We start from the raw sequence: 26,120 nt of genomic DNA on the forward strand, positions 1-26,120 counted from the left end.
AAATTATAAGGCAGAATAGCTGATAACCCCTGTCATAGACAGCCATTTTATCAAACTCTGAATGCTGGTTGTCATATTCAGAGTCAACAGATGTTGACCTTAGGGTGGCAACTTTTCCTTCACTGTATGAACCTAATCAACATTATATCCTTCAGTTTTCTATAAAATGCACTATCCAATTAGAAAGTAAGCTTTTTAAAAAGAAAGGTCTAGGGTTAAAATCTCATTTAAGTTGCATTAGGCTAAATGTGGCTTTGGGCGATTTGTATTAGTTGAAGCTATTTATGGTTTTTCTAAAGGAGAGGAAAGGACACTTTGGGGACTACAAAGAAATTGATTTAATGGTATGCATGACTTCACATTCAATTTCTGTAAAAGTGGCCATTGCGAAGAGTTTGTGAAGATTTTTGACAATATCTTCCTTTCATCTCTGTCCTGAACTTCATAGAAAATGTTTGCAAATATGTAGCTAAATTGTCAAAGACACAGCTAAAGTACATTTCTTTAGCAAGGATGTGGCAATTATCTCCCCAAATTAAATTGAACTTGAAATCTACTAAACATAGTTACTATTCATGTGAAAATGTCTGTGAAATTATAAGACCAGCCAGTGGGTTCTTTGTTGTTAAATATGGATTTTTATACTTTCTTCCAACTTGTTTCCAAATTCATTTAAATCAGATGGTTTTCCTCACAGATTCATTGGATCCTGATAACTGTTTTCTATTCTTTTATTAGGGGCCAGGAATTTGACCATACCCAGCAGTGGTCTAAGGCTATCCCTGGCTCTGTGGTCCAAAGTGATCACTGGCAATGCTTATGGTACATTAAGCAGTGGTTGGGATTCAAACCAAGTCCACCATATGCAAGACAAGCACCTTACCTCCAGTACTAACTTTCTGATTCAAAAGATTTTAATGACATGTGATACAGATTGATTTTTTTTTTTGTATTTTTAAGTGGGAGAGGGAACATTAGGAGGGACACACTCAGAATTGTTCAGGGCTTATTTCTGGCAAGGCTGAGAAACCTTAGTGATAGGGATTGAACCTGGGGCAATAACCTGCACCCTATTTCTTTACTTAATCAACAAGGACACTAAGAACTATAATAGAGAGAAAAATTTCAAACCATTACTTCCTTATGCTTTTCTTTACTAGAGAACATTCTGACATAATACAATTTAATAACTTTTTACAACATAATTTTTAGTAATTGAAGATTGACTCTAGGAAGGATGGTTTAGTGATTTAGTCATAGAATATTATGTAAAGTAAAACGTTTGTGTATCCTCTCTACAAGATTCAGACTTCAAAACAGGAATCATTATTTTTTGAATTTAATATTTATGGTAGATATTCAGTATTTATATATTTAACTTGTCCTTTAGTAGAAGTGATTTTAAAACTATGACAGTTTGATATTTTTCATTTGGGGCAGTAGACAGCTGAAGATGACTATTTTCTGTAGATTGACAGTTATATGATGGGATGTTGGGGTGGTGCAGATGATTGGCAAAGCCATAAGAAAGAAAAGGTAAAAATTGGGCAGTCTTTTTATCTTAATGTGTCAAGTAAAAATAAAAGGGAAAAACATCTAAATCTATGAAAAATTTAGCTTGGGCTTAGGCAAGATTAGTCAAACAAAATGTCATTTTGTAAGAGAAAATTTATCCAAAACTTTCTTTCATGGAAAAGATTATTTGAGAGACTTACCATAATTGACAAGGTCAAATTTATGATTGAGCCATTATAAGTGGAATACAAGATCATTTACATCTCTGAAACAGGTAAATTGAACAATAATCTTGAGATGATGGAAAACATGTTTTATGAATTATTAATCTGCCTGGCACCACAGATAGTTCCTTGAATCCTACCAGAAGTGAGTTCTGAGAACTGTGTATTCTGCCCTCACTCAACATTTTAAAATATCATATAGTGCTTAGAGCACTGTTGTAGTTTCAACTAATGGGGGAGGCAATTGGTACTCTGCTTCCATGTTAGCCAGCAGATAAAATTGATCAATAAAGAGCTTTTCTAGTTAAATATAGTGGTGTTGGCTGACAGAGCTTTGTTGTTGTTGTTGTTGTTGTTGTTGTTGTTGTTACTTCCTTGAAGCTTAGAAACTCAGCAAAGAAGCTTTGTCTAGACTAGAGTTAACTATCATAGATTCCTTAAAGGAGCTTTGTAAAAGATTCTTTCAGAGTCCTTCAAACCCCAAGATACAAATTCCTTAAAAACCATTAAATTTCCATATCAGTTTGGAATAAGCTACATAACTTAAATAAATAGCATGTCTTGTTTTTATGTTTATTTGTTAAACATAGCATTTTAGACTTTATTTTAGTCTTATAAATAAAATTGGAAAGGAAAATCTACTTTTATAGTTCTTTAAATTCCCCCAAAAAATTGATCAAAAGCCTATCTAGAAAATACTGAAGTTTTATAAATTTCCATTAAATTTAAAATGTATAAAATAAACATGACAGCAAAACTTTATGTACTGTATTTTAAACCTAGAATAAAATTAAGGAGAAACATTAACTATTGTGTACCTTAGGCTGCCATATTGTAACTTTATTCTTATGAAATGAAACAAACTTTTCAGATGAGGATTGAGATGACTAATTTCATTACAAATCCTGAGTCTATGTTGTGAACATTCGAGGAAGATATGTAATATAGAAAGCACTCAATAAACTAAACAAAACTGATGTGGTGATTTGGAATAGACCACTCAGCAGTGCACAAAGATGGAGAGACTCAGAATCAATTATCAGTGGGGACCAGGGGAATCGTAAATTGGGCAGAGCACATGCCTTACATGCAGCTGACCAGGTTAAATCCCTCTTATCCCATATGGTGGCCCAACCCTTGCAAGTAAAATAATTGAAAACTGTCATTTGCAAAATTTTCTAACAACAATGAAGCTCAGTGTCTGAAAATAAATAATCAAGAATACATTTAAAAATATTTTTCTTACAAATTAAAATACTATGCCACAGAAAATTGTTTGCATAAATTTTACTCTGGAATTGCTAACATTGAAACGTGGGGGACATTATTCCCTTCTTTGACATTATGGAGTTCCCTTTCTCTATTTCTGTGCTCTCATATTTCCTAAATGAAACCACTAAAAATGAACGAAAATTATTTTTTGGTAAATATATCAGTAGTAAAATTAATAGAAAAGGCAGGGAGTGAGGAAGAGGGAAATGGGAACATTGGTGGTACAAAGCTAGCACTGGTGATTGAGGTGTACTATTTTCTTTTGTTTTGTTTTGTTTGTTTTTGGGCCACACCCAGCAGTGCTCAGAGGTTACTCCTGGCTGTCTGCTCAGAAATAGCTCCTGGCAGGTACGAGGGACCATATGGGACACCAGGATTCGAACCAACCACCTTTGGTTCTGGATCGGCTGCTTGCAAGGCAAACACCGCTGTGCTATCTCTCCGGGCCCGAGGTGTACTATTTTATGACTGAAAACCTATTACAAACAGTTTTTAATCATGGTGCTTAAGGATATTAATTAAAAATTAAATTTTAAAATATATAATATAAAATAAATCAGCATGGTACTAGAATAAAACAGACCTCAGATTAGTAAAATAGATTTGAGTATTGTGAGACTGACACATAATGATCAATTAATGTTTGATAAAGGGGCAAGAAATATAAAAGTTCAGCAAGAAAAGCCTCTTCAAAAAAAAGTTAATGTTACAAATATTGTTTTTATTTATTTTTTTTTCGGTTTTTGGGCCACACCCCATGACACTCAGGGGTTTCTCCTGGCTATGTGCTCAGAAGTCGCTCCTGTCTTGGGGGACCATATGGGATGCCGGGGGAATCGAACCGTGGTCCATCCTAGGTTAGCGCTGACAAGGCAGACACCTTACTTCTAGCACCACCGTGCCGGCCCCTGTTTTGATATTTTTAAGACATCTTTTTAAAAATTTTATTCTAATGAAAATTTAATTTTCCACATGTAATACTTAGAAATATGTACATAATATATAAGTATACATATCTATATTTATATATAATTTTTCATTAGATGTAGATTAACTAGAAAGTATAGAAATTAAAAATAAATCAGAATACCTTTATTATAGTAGATAAAATATTTAGGGATAGAGGGATTAAACAGTTGGTAACATATTGCTTCATACATGGCTGACCCATTTTGATAACCAGGATTCAATATAATGCTCCAAGCATCGCCAGGAATGATCCCTGAATACAAAACCAGGAGTGAGTCCTGACTACTGATGTGTGTGGCCCAAAAAATCAAAACCAAGCAAACAGAAAGTATAAACATTTTAAATGTTTTAAAAATTACAAAGATCCCTAAGGGATAGGAAGATAGATATACTTTAACTCTTTAAAATTTTAGCTAGAAATATATGGTTTAATATGCTATTTCAATAGTGAATAAGTTATCAAAAATACATTATTTTGATAGTAATTTCAGAACTATCTATTAATTGTATTATATATTCAGGCTTCTGTACCACTTTAAGAAGTCTAAAATTTTATATTTTAAATTCGTTACTATCACTGAATTTTTTTTCACATTAGGAAGAATAGTAGATATTGAGAAATTGAATCCTTACACTTCACTTGGTAAATAGAAGGAAATGAACCCATGAAAACAGTCAGTGAAGGTTTCAGACAAAAGAGTAACTTCAATTGCATTGGCAAAGAATAGATATCATAGACTCAAATATCACAAGCTAACTCTAATTTACATAGCAATCTTAGAAACACCAAATTGCTGTCATAAGAAATGGTGACATATGTAACATTTCCCACTCCTATTCATTCTTCTCTTAGAATAGGATAAGTATTCATTTATAACATTTGAGGGTTATAAAAATTAACTTGAATTTTCCTAAACTGATCAAGATCATGCAGTGAAATATTAGATCTGCCTTTTTATTCCAAATTTTTCCCATTTGCTGATTGTGTGATCTAGTAGATTTGTTTAACGTTTCTGAGATTGGAAAAGTCTTCACATTTACAGGACATTTAGGCCAGCAATCACTGCCTTGAGAGTAGACCCAACCATGTGATGTAACTAGTATAGCAGGGCTGACGATTAAAACAGGCACCTATGAAAGGAAATTGATGGTACTGGAAATTGAATTTAGCTCTTCAAACATTCGATAAAAGGTGCTTAAACAGTTTGTATCTCCCCAGACTTAAACTTTATTTTTTAAAGATTTTTCAAAGAGAGAAATATAATATTCTTTTTTTTTGGTGACCTCCCACCCCGAGAAATATAATATTCTTAAGTATTACAGTGATACTTTTTTTTTTTTTGGTTTTTGGGTCACACCAGGAAGCGCTCAGGGGTTACTCCTGGCTTTATGCTCAGAAATCGCTCCTGGCAGGCTCGGGGGACCATATGGGATGCCGGGATTTGAACCACCGTCCTCTGCGTCTAAGGCAAATGCCTTACCACTGTGCTATCTCTCCGGCCCCAAAGTAATACATTTTTAAGTAAGCTTAAAAATATCACAAATGGGGGCCGGCGAGGTGGCGCTAGAAGTAAGGTGTCTGCCTTGCAAGCGCTAGCCAAGGAAGGACCACAGTTCGATCCTCCAGTGTCCCATATGGTACCCCCCAAGCCAGGGGAAATTTCTGAGTGCTTAGCCAGGAGTAACTCCTGAGCATAAAATGGGTGTGGCCCCCCCAAAAAAAACAAAAACATATATATCACAAATGAAAATAGACCTGTAGCTAAACTCATCGTTTTTTATATATCTTTATTTAAACACTTTGGTTACAGACATGATTGTAGTTGGGTATCAGTCATATAAAGAACATCCCCCCTCACCAGTGCAACAATTCCACCACCAATGCCCCAATTTCCCTCCTTCCCCCTAGCCTAAATTTGAAACAGGTTATCCTCTTATTCATTGACATTGTCATGATAGTTGTCAGTGTAGTTATTTCTATAATTGCACTCTCCACTCTTAGTGGTGAGCTTCATATCCTGAGCCGTTCCTTCCAGCTCTCATCTCTATTTTTCTTTGGCATTATTACACTAATGTTTTTATTTTTCTTAAAACATGGATGAGTGAGACTATTCTGTGTGTTTCTCTCTCTCCCTCTGAATTACTTCACTCAGCATAATATATTCCATGTACATTCATATATAGGAAAATTTCATGACTTCATCTCTCCTGACAACTGCGAAATATTCCATTGTGTATATGTACCACAGTTTCTTTAGCCATTCTTCTGTTGAAAGGCATCTTGGTTGTTTCCAAAGGCTGGCTATTGTAAATAGTGCTGCAATGCATATAGGTGTGAGGAAGGCAATTTTGTTGTTGTTGTTCCTAGGGCATTTCCCTTATAGTGGTATAGTTGGATCATATAGGAGCTCAATTTCCTTAAACTCATCCTTTAGTGTGTGTGTATGTGTATGTGATTGTGTGTTAAATAAATCTTAACTAAATATTTTCCTTGATAGCAGATGTCCATTATGTTGCACTAATAAAACAATATATAGATATTTAGTATACCAATGTTTATAGTAGTATGATATACAACAGTAACAAATAAATGAAATGTGGATGTAGAATATTACTCAGGCTTTAAAAGGGAAAATTATTATGTATCCTTAAATCTTTAAAATATTTTAGAGGAGCTGAAAAGGACAATACAGTGGCTGGGTACAGTACTTGTCTTTCAAGCAGTCAATCTTGGTTTTCTCTCCATGACCACATGTTATCATTGAACTCTGCTAGGATTGTCTCTTAAGAGAAGTTCCAGAATAATCTCTAAGGAGATCTGGGTATGCCATCCCTCCAAACAAAAAAGAGGCTTATAAGTGGAATAAGCCAGATACCAAAGGAAGGATCTATTCTAATCCACTCTTGATCAATGGATTGTGGGTCTAGGAAAAATTATTTTACCATTAAGTTTGGAATTAAAAAAATGTAAATGTATGATGATAATATCCATACTATGATGTAACTATAATTAATGCTATTTAATCATATAGTCTGAACATTTAAAATAATATTTATGTCAATATAAAATATCTGACATTAGAGCAATTTTAGAGTAATATACAATAAAGACTAACAAGAATAAATATCTCAAAGATGCTATTGTAATTAGGTTTTAATTGTGATTCCCTTTGATTAAATTGCATATTTCATAGTTGAAGCTTTTAAATTATGTCTCTTCAGTGAACAGAATGAAAAAAAGATATCATAAATGTAATATACGTAGTACTGCTTTGTGTTTTTTACAATTATATGACCATGATGGTTGGTATATTACTGAGGTCTGGAATATCGTAGCTTTACTCTGCTATAAAATTTGATTTTAGATATGGATAAATTCATTTATGATTACCAAAAAAGCAAAGCTTCCTCCATTAATCAACTACTAGACTATAAACTTCAATAGTATTTAAGACTCTAAATTAAAATTCACCTATGAACTTAAAATATTAACTCAAATTAAAAGAAACATGACAATATTTATTTAATTACTCATATTACTAGCACTAGCATTTAATAAAGAGAAACCTTTCCTAAACATCAAAGATCTTTTAGGTCTGTAGTCAAATTGTTTAGGTCTTAAAAACTCAACTAGTCTTAAAAAAAAAATAATAGAATCGTGCCCAAAATCTTTAATACGCCTACAAGAGTATAATAGAACCTGTTGGGCCTCTATTTCTGAAATAGCATCACATTTTGCTTACAGACTTGGATATGACAAAATCCAGACTCCAACAACATATCACATTATACAGCTATAATGTGCAGGATGCACATTCTTTAGTATTCAGAGAAGATTCCAGCAGTCTAGCCTCAATAGATACAGAGAAAATTCCAATCTATGAATAAGGAGACCACATTGCACATTTACATACTAGACAAAAACTCAATATGGAAAAAGCAGCTTTCTATATTTTAAGCTAAGGGAAGAATTTGGTGAGACAAATAATTCTGCATTATGTCTCTATATATCCTCAATTTTAAAAGAGACAAAACAAAAGCATGCAGGAATCAAATTAAGCTATGTTAAATTTATTTTTTTTGAAATTTTGACCACACAGCAGTCTTAGGGTTTACTTTCTGGCTCTGTGTTTAGTGATCATTTCTATTTAGTGCTCAGGAGTCCTAAGCAGTCCTGGGCATAGATTCTAGGTCATATGTGTTTAAGACAGTAGTCTTAACCCTTATACAGTCATTTGAGACTAGCAATGTTTACATATAATTCACCTGTGTTTATATATGTATTATTTATAGTCAAAGTATATAAATACATATATTATACATACACTTTACATATATTTACATATAAGTAATATATAAATATAGACATATATAATTGGTATGTATGTGAAAGAAGTATATTTACTTGGAAGAAGTAGCAATTCTATATGAATAAAAACTACTTCTCTTACTAATTTAATATGAGAAATGCTGAAAATAAGGTATTTTTTTATTTTCCAGACTTTTAACACATGTGTATCAGTCTATATTAAACCATAAATATTTGTATATTTAATATCATGAAAAATAACATTACTTAATTTGTCAAATATATATTGTTTTAAGGTATTTAATGCACAGTGTCTAATATTAAAATAAAACTCCACAAACGTGACATTAGAGGTTCAAGATGCTTATGGTACATTTCCAGTAGAGCAAGAATTCAAATTCTTCTTCTCTATGACTCCAGAGTATTTGGCATTTATTCATTAACAAAATGTCTCTGGTTAAGTGCTGTCTATGGCTCACCAGTGATCCAGTAAAAGGTATATATTAGGAACAGAATGTGGATAGGGATGAAACTAAGTCAAGTGTGCAATGTTTCTAAGGATAAAAGATAAGAAAATAATATTGTTAAGTAATAATATTTCAAATTTATGTTTTGGTCACATAAGGCATTACTTAAGGATATTCCCAGCAGGATATTCTGGTGGTGCTTGGGCAAGCATGCAATGCTGCAGATTGGCTGCTGGGCCCATGCAGCAAATCATGTACTTGAATCTATTAGGATATTTTGCTAGCCCCTTAAATAATATCAGCTACTTTTTCAATGACACTGGAATTTTGCAATATGATGGCTTTTAAAACCCCTATTGTTTAAATAATTTATTTAATTGAATCACTGTTAGATACACACTTAAAAAGTTGTTCACAAATGAGTTAAATTCATACAATGACCAACATCCTTCACCAGCGCACATTTCCTGCCACCAATATCTCCAGTTTCCCTCCCCTTGCCTGGCCTCCTGGCCTCCCTCTTGACTGCCTCTGTGGTAGATTTTTTTCTCCTCTCTCTCACTCACTCTCTCTCCCCCTGTTTTTAAACACTGGTTTGCAATATTGTTACTGAAGGGGTATCATGCATATAACTTTAGCAATCCCAAGTATCAGAGAACTGATAAGTGAATAAAGAAACTGTGGTACATCTGTACAATAAATACTATGTAGCTGTTAAGAAAAATGAAGTATACAATTTGCTTATACATGAATGATATAAAGAGTAGTATGCAGAGCAAAATGAGTCAGAGGTTTAGGTATAGACTTAGAATGACTACACTCACAAATAGAATATTTGAAAAAATAGTATAATGATAATAACCAAACACAACAAAGAAAATGCCAGTCCATGATTCGAATCTTGTCACAAAGATCAAGGAAGTTCAGTTAGAACAGAGACAGAATGATGCTAATGATAGTTCACAATAATTACTTAGGAAAACCATTATTTTTTCATTCTTCCTTTTTTTAATTCCTGTAATAACTGCATTGATTACTAATTAAAAAGTGCTCAATACTGGACAAATATTTAACTAAAGTCCTTCAGGACCAGACTGATATCTTGATGTGTTTGAGGACATTTCCATATAAAAGACCCAGGTACATTCTCTAATAGCAATTGGTCCTTTGACCACTGTCAGGAGTGACCACCAACCACCCCAAACAGCAAGCTAAAAGTAATTTCTTCTAGGTCTGACCCCAAATAAACAAAAGTAAAATAAAACTAATAAATTTCAAACAACTATGCATTCTGGAATTCTCAGATAATTTTAAAAACAATTTACTATACCTCTTGCAATTTATTGACATGCACACAGTCAATTTATCATTTTTATAGACAGATTCTTTCAAAAATTTAAAGTATTTATTTGTTTTTTCTTTCATAAACTTTAGATGATAGAAATTTTATTTTCTGAATCAAGCTATTTCATATGTTGAAGAATCACAGGCCTTCCAACATAATACCACGATGTTGATATAATATGGACATAAAAAAGAATAATGAATCTACATGTTCTGTCCTTATTTAACAAGCATCTGAAAGCCTTTAAAATTGTTTGGCATTTTCATCCATTTTCACTTAGGCACACAAGCTCTGTGAAGACAGCCAGAGGCTTCAGTCAAACATTTATTCTCCACAATTCTTCTCCTAGGAAACAGATTTTTTTTTCCCTTTCTTTTGATCAACAGCCTTCAGACACAGTCACAGAGAATAAGATAAATGAGAAGAAACTGAGATAAATGAGAGTAAAGCGAAGTTCTAGACAATCTTATAAGTGGTTTAAAATGCTTAGAGAAGTTTGTCTTCACTTTAAGCCTAACCTGGGTTAGAAAGAAATTTTTTAATTTTTTATTTCTAATATAAATTCAGGAATATGGGTAAGACAGAATCTTTTTTTTTTCAGTGACCATGTTTACTTAGCATGGTTTCAAGCAATGCTGTATAGTATAGCTGTGTTTGTATGCATGTTTGTTCATCCAGGTGCAAGTCATATTCACATAAGTGTATGTATGTATATAGTCAGTTTGCTATGTGAGGGAACAATGAGTAGCCACTCCTATTTCATGCATTTTATATTCATTTATATTCATTGACGCTAGGCAACTTTTATGTAAATGCACTTTGAACTCTATTTACATTTGAAGAAAGTAACTAAAAATTAAGTGAATAACATAATTGGAACCTAAGATTCTAATCCAATGGCCCTATGACCTGGTAAGTATGACATCTCACCTACAACAAACAAAAAAATAAAACTATGACTACTGATTAATGTGCATTTAAATACATAAGAAATGTATGTACAGTGTGTCCATTAGCTACTGGGACACCTATCTTTTTTGTGTGTGTGGTTTTTGGGTCACACCCAGCAGTGCTCAGGGGTTATTCCTGGCTCCAGGCTCAGAAATTGCTCCTGGCAGGCATGGGGGACCATATGGGACGCCGGGATTCAAACTGATGACCTCCTGCATGAAAGGCAAGCGCCTTACCTCCAAGCTATCTCTCCGGCCCCACCTATCTTTTTTTTTTTTATTATAAAATCTTTATTTAAGCATCATGATTACAAGCATGATTGTAGTTGGGTTTCAGTCATAAACAGAACACACCCCCTTCACCAGTACAATATTCCTACCACCAATGCCCCCCCTCCATCCCAACCCCTCCCTATTTTCCAGACAGACATTCTACTTCTCTCACTCATTAAGACTGTCATAATAGTTGTTACTGTAGTTATTTCCTTAACTGCACTCACTACTCTTTGTGATGAGCTTCATATTGTGACAAGGTTCTTTCCACCCCCATCTCTATTGTCTCTGGGCATTATTACAATGATGTCCTTAATTTTTCTTAAAACCCATAGATGAGTGGTACTATTGTTGGAACACTAAAAAAAAAAAAATAAACAACCACATAGCTTTCATGCCTAATTCTAAAAGACTATTTCAGAAAACAAATTATATTTTTGGCTAATAAATAAGGAAAGTGCTTGACTACCATTCCTGAGTTTAGATGAAATTGGTTTAAATGGAACTTAAGTCAGTAGGTTTTATTTCAATGATCACTTCCAATGTACATTTGCAATTCCATGCAGCTTTGAGATTTCCCTAATCCTGTCTAAGTAGCTGGTATAAAGTCTGAACACCTCTGGCAGGCACCTTAAAAATTCAGGTACCACATGGAGATTTATTACCTAGTTCTATAGCCCTTTAATCTGCTTATATTGAGGCAAAGGTGTATGCAGCAGAATCAACGTATTCAAATCTCACTGGCAACTGTAGCATTATATTTCAGTTGAGAAGATTCTGACCAATTACATAGGATATAGAGAGTGAGGCTACTTGTAGAAAAAGTGAATGCCAGTAGTATAGTCCTTTCACAAAGGGTGACGATGTTTTAGATATAGGGAGGCTGACCAGTAGAGATAGTTGAGTGACATCCTAAGTGAGAAAAAAAGGACTCCTATGGGATGGCAACAGTAGAGTTGAAGCCAAAGCTCTTGGTTATATTCTCCTTTTAAAAGAAAGCAAAATTTAAAATAGCTTAAAAGTTTTGGGAGGTTAGTGGGGTAGAAAAAAGTCTATATCCTTACAAGTATGAACCTTTATTAAATATATTTTATTAGGCTCCTTAAATGGTATCTTTACATCATGATAAAACTGAAGATAGAGAGACATTTCCTGGTGCATGTACAGAGCTGCAAATATCCTATTGCTCATAATAATGCTAAATGGCATAACTAGCTGCCAACTAGTTCTGGAACGAAGTGTAATTGATCAAAAGGTAGACAGACACTAAAATATGAGAATGGCCTACTCCAGAAAAAATATCTAGAAATTTTTACAAATGACATTAACTACTTCTCCCCTTATTTATTAGAAACTATTGTAGAGACAAGCTTGTGAATTTTCCTGCAATGTGTTCATGGATCCTCTATGTGGGATTCTTTTTCTGAGTATTCTTTCCTTTCCACAATAGAAAATACTTTTACTTGCTAAATTGACTCTGTATTCTTCTTTTTTCTTTTTTTTTTTTTCTTTTTGGTTTTTGGCACACACCCATAGAACTCAGGGGTTACTCCTGGCTATGCACTCAGAAAACGCTCCTGTCTCGGGGGACCATATGGGACCCCCGGGGATCAAACCGCAGTCCATCCTAAGCTAGTGGGGGCAATACAGATGCCATACCACTTGTGCCACTGCTCTGGCCCCGTCTCTGTAGTTGAAAAATATATTTGGAATGACAGATACTTAAAAAAATTAGATCTCTCATACCTTTTCAAAAATTAAAATATTTGTGGGCAAAAAATTTCTGTAAATATTTTATATGCATATTTGTGTTCACTTTATAATTTAGGTTACAAATAAAATAGAAAAATTGAAAATAGAAAAAATTGAAAGTAATATGTATGTTGTAGCTTTGAAGATTTATGTCTGCTAAATAAATAGACAGAAATATTTTAAGATCTTAAATGGTTGCTTTAAACTACTAAATCCCAGTGTAAGAGATATGCTTTTCATCTAAATGGAAAAATAATATTTCACATAATATCTATAGGTTTGGCATGACAAGAATTTGATTGTCAAGAGAACTATTCTGGGAAATAGAAGAAGACATTCTGCTTGTGTATTTAGTCAAACCCAGGAGTAACTAAAGACTTTGAGCATGAGATAAGAGGCTTAACATGACTGAGGATGTTATGATCTAAGTATGGATCTATGATCCATGCCAACATGTGTAAAGACAAAGTTGTATTTGATATTTATTATCTCTTTCTATGCATTAATGCTAAATATAGGAAAAATGAGAAATAAATCATACCATCTAACAAAGTAATTCTAGCCATTTAAGTTGGTATATTATATTTGTGGAGGAATTTTCTATTAAGGAAGTATAAAAATATTTTGGATATAGGATGTCTTACTTTGATGAGCATGGACTATTTTTCTTGCAGATGCTAAGTGATAATTTATAAAATTAAAATTAACCTATTGAGGAAACATGTTTATTCCATTTATACTTAAGTTAAATATTTTCTGCAAATATCTACTTTTAGTAGATGAGAATGAAGTTTATTTATCAGGCTAGACATTTTTAGATACTGTTGAAAGTTAAACTACATACTATGACTAATTACTGTCTACTTTCCATATTTTATGTTTATCCATCAACTCTCCTGTTATATATAGGCATTTATAGTTATATTTGACTATATTTTTCAATCTGCATAATTACAATGATAAAAAGATAATATTTGGGATAATACAAGTAATCTATGATGTAAGATTAATTTTTATTTAATCATCAATCAAATATTAAAGAAAGGCAATAGTGAATTATTCCAAAATTCATTTAAAACTTATTTTTTTAGGGGCTGGAGTGGTCCCACAAGCCGTAAGGAGTCTTCATTGCCCGCGCTAGCCTAGGACTGACTGCAGTTCCATCCCCTGGAGTCCCATATGGTCCCCATAAGCCAGCAGCAATTTCTGAGCACATAGCCAGGAGTAACCCCTGAACATCACCGGGTGTGGCCCCAAAACATAAACAAACAAAAAAATAAAAGCATTATTTTTTAATCATAGGCTAATTCACAGTTAATAAAGAGTTATGATTCAAAAAGATTAACAAGAAAGATTTATATATGCCAGGCAAAAATTGCCATAAGAAAATAAATAATCTGGGGTCAGAGAGATAGCACAGCAGTCAGGTGTTTGCCTTGCACGCAACGAATCCAGGATGGACAGTGGTTCAAATTCCAGCACCTTATATGGTCCCCCATTCCTACCAGAGGTAATTTTGGAGCGCAGAGCCAGGAGTAACCCCTGAGTGCCATCACGTGTGGATCCCCCCCCACAAAAAAAAAAAAGAAAAGAAATAACCTGAAAAAATATGTGCCTGTAATTATAGATATTATTCTAGGTAAATATGTAACATATACAAACTAATGTACTAATCCATTTCTCCATTTTGGCAAGAGATTTTCAGAAATACTCTAAAAATAGTAAACATATTTTTTATTTTTATGTTTTTGCTTTTGGGCCATACTCTACAGTACTTAGGGATTACTAATTGCTCTCTGCACAAGGATTATTCCTGGCAGTGTGCAGGGAACCACATGTGGTACCATTGATAAAACTTAGATCAGCTGCATGTAAGATGACCTTGTGTCCTTTAATATCACTCTAATCCACGATTTTTTAAATTGTATCTACTTATTTATTCTTCACAACACAGTTGTGCCATTAGCATTGTGGATATTACTCAGTGTGACATTCACAGATCATTGTGAGAAAAATATCATTTGCAACTGATTCTAATTTTAATTTATATTGTAAACAAAAAATATATTCTATGAAGTGTTAATATTATTGAAAATAAAATGAAAACAGTATTATTTTACCAATATACAAAATTTGAAATATATGGACAACACTTTCTGTCACAAAATTATCATAAATTAAAAGCCACAGGCATGTGCCAAAACAATGCTTCAAAAAATGGATACATTTGCATATTCTATTTTAATCAAAGTTACCTATTTGATTGCACGATTATCTGTTATGCATATACACAATTTTAATTCTGTATATGTGAATCTTCATTAGTACAGGCACCCAATTATTTTGTTGGCGCAACTTATAAATTCCTATTTTATATATTAGAATATTTATTTTCTTTCTATTTATAGCTTAATGAATTTTTTTTCACATACACCCTGGGGTGCTCAAGACTTATACCTGGTAGTATTCAGGTGGACTATCTGTGAAACCATAGATTTAACTTTAGCCTCTGTGTGCAAGTCAAGCACTTTAACTGCTGTATTCTCTCTCTAGCTCTGAACTCAGTATTTTATCAAGTCATAAAAAAAATTACCTGTAAGAATATTAATAGTAGATTGCAATTTTGATCAGGACAGAGAAGAATGCTGTATATATTTAAATTTTCTGCAAAAATAAAACAAAAAATTTCTTACACAGATTTATGGAGTTTTTTTTTTGGTATCTTTAAAAAAATCGTATGGGGACTCACACCCAGATGAGCTCCGGTTTTATCTTTGGTTTGCTCTTCGTAGTTTACTCATGCTGTATATATAGAATCATATAGGATTCCAGGGATTGAATCTACATTGACTGCATGCAAAGTAAGTGATTTACCTGCTGTAGTATTTCTCTAGTCCCTTATTTTGACATATTTTAATTTGCAAATTAATTCAAAATTTAAAGAAAATTTTAGTTACTGGTAAACCTTATGTGATATGATTATATTACATTTATTCCATTTTTTACACTTCTAATCTCTAAATTATGGGTGTTGATTTCTACTAGTTACATTTTTTTATATTTTAATAATAAATTAAACACTGTGATCAAAAACATCTTTGTAGTTGGGTTTCAGAAATAAAAATTACACCCCATTCTCCAGTGCAACTTTCTCACTACCAGTGCCCCCCATATCTCTCTTCCTATACCCCTGCCTGTCTTCAAGATAGGCATTCTATTTCTTTCATTCACTACCATTGTTCAGATAGTTGTTAGTGTAGTTATTTCTCTAACTGCACTCACCACTCTTTTTTCTTAGTTTCATATCATATCATGAGCCAGTTCTCCCAGCCCTCATCTCTACTGTTTCTGGGTATTATTAACTTTACTGTCTTTTATTTTCCTTAAATCCCACAGATGAGTGAGATTATTCTGTGTCTATTTGTCTCCCTCTGACTCTTTTCACTCAACATAATAATGAATTTCATGTCTATTCATGTATAGAAAAACTTCATGACTTCGTGTTTCCTGATGGCTGCATAGTATTCCCTTGTGTATATGTACTACAGTTTCTTTAGTCATTGATTCTGTTGTCGGACATCTGGGTTGTCTCCAGATTATAACTATTATAAAGAGCATTGCAATAAATAATGGTGTACAGAGGGCATTTTTTTTTGTATTTTGTTATATCCTAGGAACTGGATCAAATGAGAGTTCAATTTCTATTTTTTTGAGGAATATCCACATTTTTGCCAGCAGTGAATGAGAGTTCTTTTCTCCCTATATTCCCTCCAGCACTGACCTTTTTTTGTTCTTTGTGAAGTGTACCACATTTTATGGCATGAGGTGATGATTCCTCATTGTTTAGATTTGCATCTCCCTGATACTTAGTGACATTGAATATTTTTCCATTTGCCTTTTGGCCATCTGTATTTCAGTGTTGACTACTACTAGTTTTAAGCAAAAAAAAAATGAGAGTTTGTAATGAGTACAAGATTACAATTACTAGAATTAGGTGTATTGTTTGGAACTCATGAAACAAATAGTTTGAAAAGCAGTGAGACAAAACTTGCTGGGCAGTCAAGGATCTCAATGACCATCAGTAAGTGTGGTATGAAATAATAGTAGCTGGAAAAATTGATAGCAATAACAGTAATATTCTGCATAAGCAGGAATTATTTTTCTAAGTGACATGTTTAGAGAAGTCCGTTAGGATATCAGCCTGTTCAATTGCCAAGGATATTTGTAAAGCTTTATAAAAAGGGTTTTCTATTTTATAAATAGGTCACTGTTGACTTCAAGAGTTTTGCTTTCTAATTTTTTTTTTTGAAACAGAACATTTTTTTCTTACTCTATTGTTTAGCCTTGTGGACTCAATTGAGATATAATCAAAATATTATCATAGTTTCTCTCATTGTTCACATGTAAAAAAATCAGATCCTATATTAGGGCAACTGTAAAATTCAGTGATCAAATATTCATAAATTTCTCAACTATTCTCTGTCTTAATATATCTTAGCAACCAGACTATGCAGAGGTTTTCCTAAATCTTTAAAATCTTGACATATATCTTGTCTTCCACCTCAGTATTGAATTTTCTAAAACAAACTTCCTTCTTAGTTCTTACTTAGTTCTTAGAATATTCATATTATATGAACAAACAAAATCAAGGCTCACTACTCTTTTTCTTCAGTAGCATTTTGGATAATTTTTCCTTCCTCTGTTTACTTTTAATTTTCCTAGGCATAAAATATGTTATGGTAATTAAAAGCAAAGTGGAGGCATACTTCTTTCTCAAATTCTTTATATCTCTCATAGTGTCTAATTCCTATTACTTTATTTTATTGAATCACTTTCCTATATGTTCTAGCACTCTCTTTTTTTTCTCATTCTTTATTTTACTCTTCATGTTATTTTAACTTCTCTTTCTCTTTTCACTCTCATATTTAAATAAAATTATTTAGCTCAAAAAATAAAAAGCCATGTAATTTTGGTGTCAACCACGTTTACTATGAAAAATTGAACCAAGTTCAAGAATTTTTGCTATTGTTTTGCCCTTCTACTACATTTAAACTGGGGTTGTCTATATGACATTGTAACCAATAAAACTTTACCAAGCAAATGGAGATAATTGGTACACTCCTAGGAGCTAAACTGCATTTAAGTGAACGTCTAAAATAATCTGATAAAAAGATAAAAGTCACATAGAAAATCTCTTGAGGATGATTCATTTTTAAAAAGAAAGGTTAGAAGAAAAATGGAAGAAAACTGAAATAGCCACATAAGACCTTAGAGAGAAGAAAACTATTCTTAGGTGATATTTATTCTTCCAGAACTGTAGGAGAGACTTATCAATTGTGGCAAACACCTATAACTTAAGTATTTCCTAAAGAGCAACAAAGCTCAGATCTGAACCAAGGGATTTTCTGTCAACTGAAATATCCCATAAATCATTAGAAAATAGGAGCTTTTGTATGTAGGCTCCACCCAAAAAATTAAGAGTTAATTATTCCAGGTAGGTTTAAATTGTACTAGTATTCTTAACTTTATACGTGATTCCAATATGAAATTTATATGAAGAAACACTCATATAGACAAATAGATTTGAGCAGAATATCAGACTAATTTTGGAATACTAACTGATCTTATCACTTACAAGCTCTTAGAAGATTCTGTATTTCAGATTCTCTTATATTGCTGCATAAGACCTTGACTTCATTGTTCACGATTACTGACTAGGTCATACTTAGGATGATTTTCATACAGTCTTCTTGCTAATTTCCTGGGAATATTTATAACCTTAATAATTAAATTGCATAGCTATTACAATGTCAATAAGTAAATGATGCAAAATCAGTGACACCTTACTACAATTTAAAGGAACATGTCAAATACTTTCAAGCATAGTACTGTCAATAAAATCACATATTATAGCAAACATGTTCAAAACTGTAGAACATTGGTGCTTTTTTTTTTATAAATGGACATAGTTATTGTCTTTGAATACATTGCAATATTTAGAATATGTGTTGTTTTTCTTTCCCTGGATATTTGTGCATAGAATTCACTTGAAAAGTATTAGATTCAAGAAACTGACATTATTTGATCCTTCAAAGTTTACACTGATTAATAGTTAAGAAATAACAAGATCACAAGAATTATCAAAGAACACACCCTGTCCTTTGTGTTTGTACTAAAACATTTTGCTCTTATATTAAGATTGATATTTACATGCTGAAATAGGAGAACCAAAATCAATCTAAATCAAATTTTTAAAAGTTAATGTCTTTACTAAAATTCCTTGAACAGAACACAAAAGGAGATACTCATTTATATACGGTCTTGTATTAACTGTACGATTCTAGGTCCAGCAGCTTTGTTGGATTATAGAAATGGGCTTATAGAATTGTGAGCTTATAGAAACAATTTGCCAGGAACAGAAAATGATTGAACTAGAATATTTTAACTTTAAAAATTCAGGTGATTTTAGTTATATTAAAGTAGGAGAGACACAAATGCAAAAACATTTAAATTCACTTTGTTATTGCTGTTGTTTGGTGCTATTCCTACTGGTGTTCCGGGCTTAATCCTGGCTCTGCACTCAGAAATCATTTCTGGCAAGCTTGGGGGACCAAATATGATGCTTGGGATGAAACTTAGGTAGGCCATGGGCAACGCAAGCATCCTACCTATTGTATGGTCAATCTAGCTCGCTAAATTTACTAATTCTTATTTTTATCTTTAGCATTTTTATTCTTAAAATAACATGCAATACAGAATAGTGTATGATTGCTATATCCTCTTTATTTAAAAAATTTAAATTTATTTTATTACACTTAGTATCAGGGCTTATTCCTGATTGTGTGTTTAGGGATCACTCCTGGCAGGGCTGAAAGCATCACATATGGAGTGGGTGATAAAACCAGGTCAGTCATGTGCAAGCAAATGCCCTACATGCTATACTATCACTCAAACCACCTATTCTTTCTGATCCAAACTATTAGCTGCAGTTCAAAGATATAGTACAGTGGGTAGGAAACTTGCTTTGCACAAGGACCTCCTGAATCTGATTTCTGGTATCCCATATGGTTCACTAAGCACTACCAGGACTATGCCTTGAACACTGACAGTATGAAACTGACAGTATGACCCTGAAACATACAAAAGACCAAACAACTCATTAGCAAACTTTTCTTATACCATTAGACTTGTTATTCTTCCTTTAACCCATCTCACTCAACTCATTTCTGATTATACCAAAAAGTTTGATGTATGGTTCTTGTGTAAAATGTTACTTTACTAAAGTTTGTACAAGAACAAAAAGAGTGATACAATTAATTTGTTATCAAATGTTAAATCTCAAAGATATAAAATGGATAGCAACCTGATGTAGAATTTTATCCTCATTAGTCTGACAAAGTGAAGAGAGTACATGTAAATACATTTTTCTATTATTCTAAAAACATACAAATATGTGGGGTTTATTTTTCCAAGATAAAAAATGGCACCACATCTCTAAAGATGGAAAATACACCTACTCATTTTATTTCTTAACCAACAATTATAATGTCCCAATCCAATTATGTAAGACATATAAACTCTTTATTCTTATAAGCACATCAGAGAATGCAAAAATAATTATATGTGCTAATGTTAAGTATTGCAAAATCAATAATAAACATTACTAAATATTTTTAGTAAAAACTGAAACAGTAATATTGATATGTTGTTTCTCAAATTGATAGTTGGATCATAATTAAAAGTTTAAGTAAGAAAAACCTATGTGAAAACAAACATCTCTATTGATACAATCTTACAGAAAACTAAATTCTTAGGTATAATAAATAATAAAGTATCCAAATTTATTTTATAAATTTTAAAAGGAAAGTAATCTATCTGCCTTTTCCTCTTCTTTCTCCATACCTAATGTCATATATAATACCATGACTCCTTTCCCCATATAGAGTAATATACAATATAAATCCACAAAAGGAACATAAGTTTGTTCATTACAAAGATAGAAGAGAAAACTCCCAACTTCTTCTTCCAGCTAATAACCCATAAAATGGGAAAAAGAAGACCAATCTATGTGTACAACATGCCATGATCATTAAGACCTCCACAAAATGAAGAAAAGAAAGGGAGAAACATCTGTTGCTTCTTACTAAACTTCTGCATAACTTTAAATTACTTAAAAATATCTTCACAAGACATTTTGCTGTTTCACTGAGATGAATAATTGGATGCTTTCAGCAGGTAGTTGCATGAAGTAGAAAACCATTGTCCTTCTAGATTTTGTATATGGGTGTTGCAAACTTTCTTATTTCAAAAGGTGGCTTACTTTAGAAAATCACATTCCATTCCTAAAAAATACAGCATCCTTTAGGACATACTTGACTTACAGATAATTTAAGTCTTCACATTTTTATATTTTATAGCAAATAATTTTGAATATTAGACAGGAAAATATAATATACAGATTTGATAAAAAATAATAAGCGAAAAATAACTTACCCAAGTTGTTCAGCTAATTGACAGGCACCATCACTGAAACAAAAAAAATTTATTTTGAATTGCAATCATAAAAACTACCAAAAGTTTCAAATCATCTTCAAACATGTACTGTCAATGATGTACCTACAAAAATAAAATGACATAAAAAACCATAAATCACCTGATCTCACTAATTTGATGATTTCAAATAAAAGTATTTCATCCCCAAATTTTAGGTTAAATTATATCATTGCTTTTTAAAAATTGCTTCTATATACACACATGAACACATATGTATTTGCATCACATTTTTATTTGCTACTTACTTCAAATTAAAAGGTATCAGAAATACAGCTTCTCCTATATAATATGTCTTTTTATGAACAAAATATATGAAAGAGTACTGTTAGTACATATTGATAATTTCACATAACCCCCTTGTTAAGCTAATTAAAGAATGTTGCATAGGTTTAGGGCTTAAGTCAATTGCATCTATTATTTCCTCCTAACATTCACTGCCATAATTCTTCATAGTTCTTTACAAAAATATTTCTTCAAAATAAATTTTAAATGAAATCATGAATGTTTTTTTCTACATTATAAATTAGGAATTTTGCAAAAGCCGGCTCGCTGTGTGTGACAACAGGCGGGGAAAATCTGCGAAAGTACACCGGCCCAGTGGGGCCCAACTGTGAAAAACTGTGAGTGTGACCTGTCTATGTCTGTCTACTGTCCTCTTGCGTGAAACTCTTGTGAGTGGAGCAAAAAGAGGCACCAGAAACCTCGCTCGCCCAGACGCCATTTTCAGGGAGGGACTACAGAGCATGAAAACCGGCTAAGCTTTGCAAAAGCCGGCTCCCTGTGTGTGACACCAGGCGGGGAAAATCCGCGAAAGTACACCTGCCCAGTGGGGCCCACTGTGAAAAACTGTGAGTGTGACCTGTCTATGTCTGTCTACTGTCCTCTTGCGTGAAACTCTTGCGAGTGGGACAAAAAGAGGCTCCAGTGGAGCACGGCAGTTCCGCTTCGCTACGCGGCCATACACTCTTTCTAAGGAAAGAACTCCATTGCAACAAGAAGGAAAAATCACACTTAGAACGGTGTATATCACAGAAGCAAACAGTTCTCTCCGGACTGTCTTCTCTGTTGCATGCTCAGGCCTAAAATTTGACCCAGTGTGAGGCTTCATCCACGGAGGACTCCCCTCCCTTAGAAGGAAGTCAGCCCATCCAGAAAGGGAGGAGCCAGAGGAGTGTGCTGCCTGCATCATATAGCCAATGAATACCACCACAACACGTAGAAAAACCCACAATACAAGTGTGACAATGGGGAAACAACGCAGGCCAGCATCAGACATAGAGAATGAAGATGACAATTCTGAGGACCAGATAATGACAAACCAACTAATCAACCTCTCAGATAAGGACTTTAGACTAGCAATATGGAAGATGCTCAACAGACTCCAAGAAACCATGGATCGAGTTGAACAGAACACTAATAAGAACCAAGAAAATATGAAGACAGAAATCACAAAACTCCAAACTGAAATAACATGTCAACTAACAGGACTGAAAAAGTCAGTAAACGAAGTGAATGACAAAATGGATAAGCTCTGGGACAGGGTATCAGAAGCTGAGAATAGACTTGGTGCTGTGGAAGATGAGATACATAACAATTCCATACAGCAGGAGAGATTGAAAAAAAAACTTAAAGCAAATGAGCAGACAATGGAAAAATTAGTCAAAGAATGGGAACAGATGAAAATAGAAGTCTATGATAAGATCAACAGAAACAACTTAAGAATCATTGGAGTCCCAGAGACCCAGGAAGAAAATTTCCAGGAAGAATCAATGGTCAAGAACATCATTAAAGAGAAACTCCCAGAGCTAAAGAATATATGTGATCAAATCCTGCATGCCCGAAGAGTACCAACCAAAAGAGACCCCAGAAAAACCACCCCAAGACACATCCTAGTCACAATGACAAATCCCACAGATAGAGACAGAATTCTGAAAACAGCAAGATCAAAAGGGGAAATCACGTTCAAGCAAGCTTCCCTGAGATTTACAGCAGACCTGTCACCAGAAACACTCAATGCCAGAAAGCAGTGGTGGGATATTGTGACAAGACTGAATGAAATGAATGCTTCACCCAGAACACTATACCCAGCAAAACTCACTTTCCAGTTTGAAGGAAGAATACATGGCTTCACAGACAAAAAACAGCTCAGAAACTTCACAGACACAAAACCAGTCTTAAAAGAAAAACTGAAAGACCTAATATAAGACAAGACTACCCAAAAGACACACCAAATTTTGAAATAAAGATGGCGTTAAATCCCAGGACAATTCTTTCTCTCAACGTCAATGGACTAAATCCACCAGTTAAGAGACACAGAGTGGCTAAATGGATCAAAAAACTCAATCCAACCTTCTGCTGCCTACAAGAAACGCACCTGAATAGTCAGAACAAATATAGACTCAAAATAAAAGGCTGGAGAAAATTTATCCAAGCAAACAACACCCATAAAAAAGCTGGAGTGGCCATACTAATATTAGATAATGCAAACTTTATACTCAGGAAGGTTTTAAGGGACAAAGATGGACATTTTATATTAATCAAGGGGTACGTAGAGCAGGAAGAAATAACTCTCCTAAACATATATGCACCGAATGAGGGGCCAGCAAAATATTTAATACAACTGTTGACAAATCTGAAAAATAATATCAACAACAACACAATAATTGTGGGGGACCTTAACACAGCTTTGTCAACACTGGATAGGTCAACCAGACTGAAACCCAACAAGAATATACTAGACTTGAGGAGAGAAATGGAAGAAAGAGGCCTAGTGGATATATATAGGACACTCCATCCCCAGAAACCTGGATACACATTCTTCTCCAATGTACATGGGACATTCTCCAGGATAGACTACATGCTGGCACATAAAACATACCTCCATAAGATCAAGAGGATAGAAATTTTGCAGATTACCTTCGCTGACCACAAGGCTCTGAAATTATTTGTGAACTCTAAAGGGACTCAGAAGAAACACTTTAACACCTGGAAGTTAAACAGCCTCATGCTCAATAACCAGTGGGTCCGAGATGAAATCAAGGAGGAAATCAAAAGGTTCCTGGAAACAAATGACAATAAAGACACAAACTCTCAGAACTTATGGGACACAGCAAAAGCAGTACTGAGAGGAAAATTTATAGCTTTGCAAGCACACATCAGGAAGGAAGAAGGAGCTTATCTCAGTAGCTTAATGACACAGCTAATAGAACTAGAAAATGCTCAACAAAAGGACCCAAGAATAGGAAGACAGAAGGAAATAACAAAGCTGAGAGCAGAAATCAACGAAGTGGAAACTCAAAAATCAATCCGAAAGATCAACGAAAGCTGAAGTTGGTTCTTTGAAAAAATAAACAAGATTGATAGACCATTGGCCAACCTAACAAAGAAAGAGAGAGAGAAACTTGATAACTCGTATCAGGAATGAAAAAGGAGAGATCACTACTGATATGACAGAGATTCAAAGGGTAATCAGAAACTACTTTGAAAAACTCTACACCACTAAAAATGAGAACCTGGAAGAAATGGATAAATTCTTGGACTCTTATAATCTTCCACGGTTGAAGGAAGAGGATGTAGCATATCTAAACACCCCCCATCACCATTGATGAAATTAAAACAGTAATCAAATGTCTGCCAAAAAACAAAAGCCCAGGTCCAGATGGATTCACTAATGAATTCTATCAAACTTTCCAAGAGGAACTACTGCCAATCTTGGCAAGACTCTTTCATGAAATTGAACAAACAGAAACACTTCCAAATAGCTTTTATGAAGCCAACATCACCTTGATACCTAAACCAGACAGAGATGCTACGAAAAAAGAAAATTACAGACCAATATCACTGATGAATGCAGATGCAAAGATCCTCAACAAAATCCTGGCAAATAGGATTCAATGCCTCGTTAAAAAGATCATCAACTACGATCAAGTAGGTTTCATCCCAGGAATGCAAGGCTGGTTTAACATCCGTAAATCTATCAACATAATACACAACATCAATAACAAGAAAAATAAAAACCACATGATCATATCAATAGATGCAGAGAAAGCATTTGATAAGGTCCAACACCCATTCTTGATCAAAACTCTCAGCAAGATGGGAATGGAGGGAACCTTTCTCAATATAGTGAAGGCCATCTACCACAAGCCAGTGGCAAATATTATCCTCAATAGAGAAAAACTAAAAGCCTTCCCTCTAAATTCTGGCACAAGACAAGGCTGTCCTCTCTCACCACTCCTATTCAACATAGCACTGGAAGTACTTGCTATAGCGATTAGGCAAGAAAAGGATATCAAGGGAATCCAGATAGGAAAGGAAGAAGTCAAGCTCTCACTGTTTGCAGATGACATGATACTCTACTTAGAAAACCCTAAAGGCTCTATCAAGAAGCTTCTAGAAACAATAGACTCATATAGCAAGGTGGCAGGCTACAAAATTAACACACAAAAATCAATGGCCTTTCTATACACCAATAGTAATAAGGATGAAATG

The 26,120-nt window shown here is 33.7% G+C and overlaps 1 protein-coding gene across 3 annotated transcripts in view; it reads right to left on the reverse strand.

Annotated features, from left to right (window-relative positions):
- PTPRD (protein tyrosine phosphatase receptor type D) overlaps positions 1 to 26,120 on the reverse strand; it is a 1,813,832-nt gene that overhangs the window by 1,115,423 nt on the left and 672,289 nt on the right. For all 3 annotated transcript variants that reach the window (XM_049770278.1, XM_049770286.1, XM_049770270.1), the window contains exon 5: positions 21,570 to 21,602. The gene's annotated coding sequence lies outside the window, so the exon portion shown is untranslated. The remainder of the gene's footprint in view (positions 1 to 21,569; positions 21,603 to 26,120) is intronic.

This window comes from Suncus etruscus, chromosome 1 (genome assembly GCF_024139225.1).
Source record: "Suncus etruscus isolate mSunEtr1 chromosome 1, mSunEtr1.pri.cur, whole genome shotgun sequence".
Lineage (NCBI taxonomy): Eukaryota > Metazoa > Chordata > Mammalia > Eulipotyphla > Soricidae > Suncus > Suncus etruscus.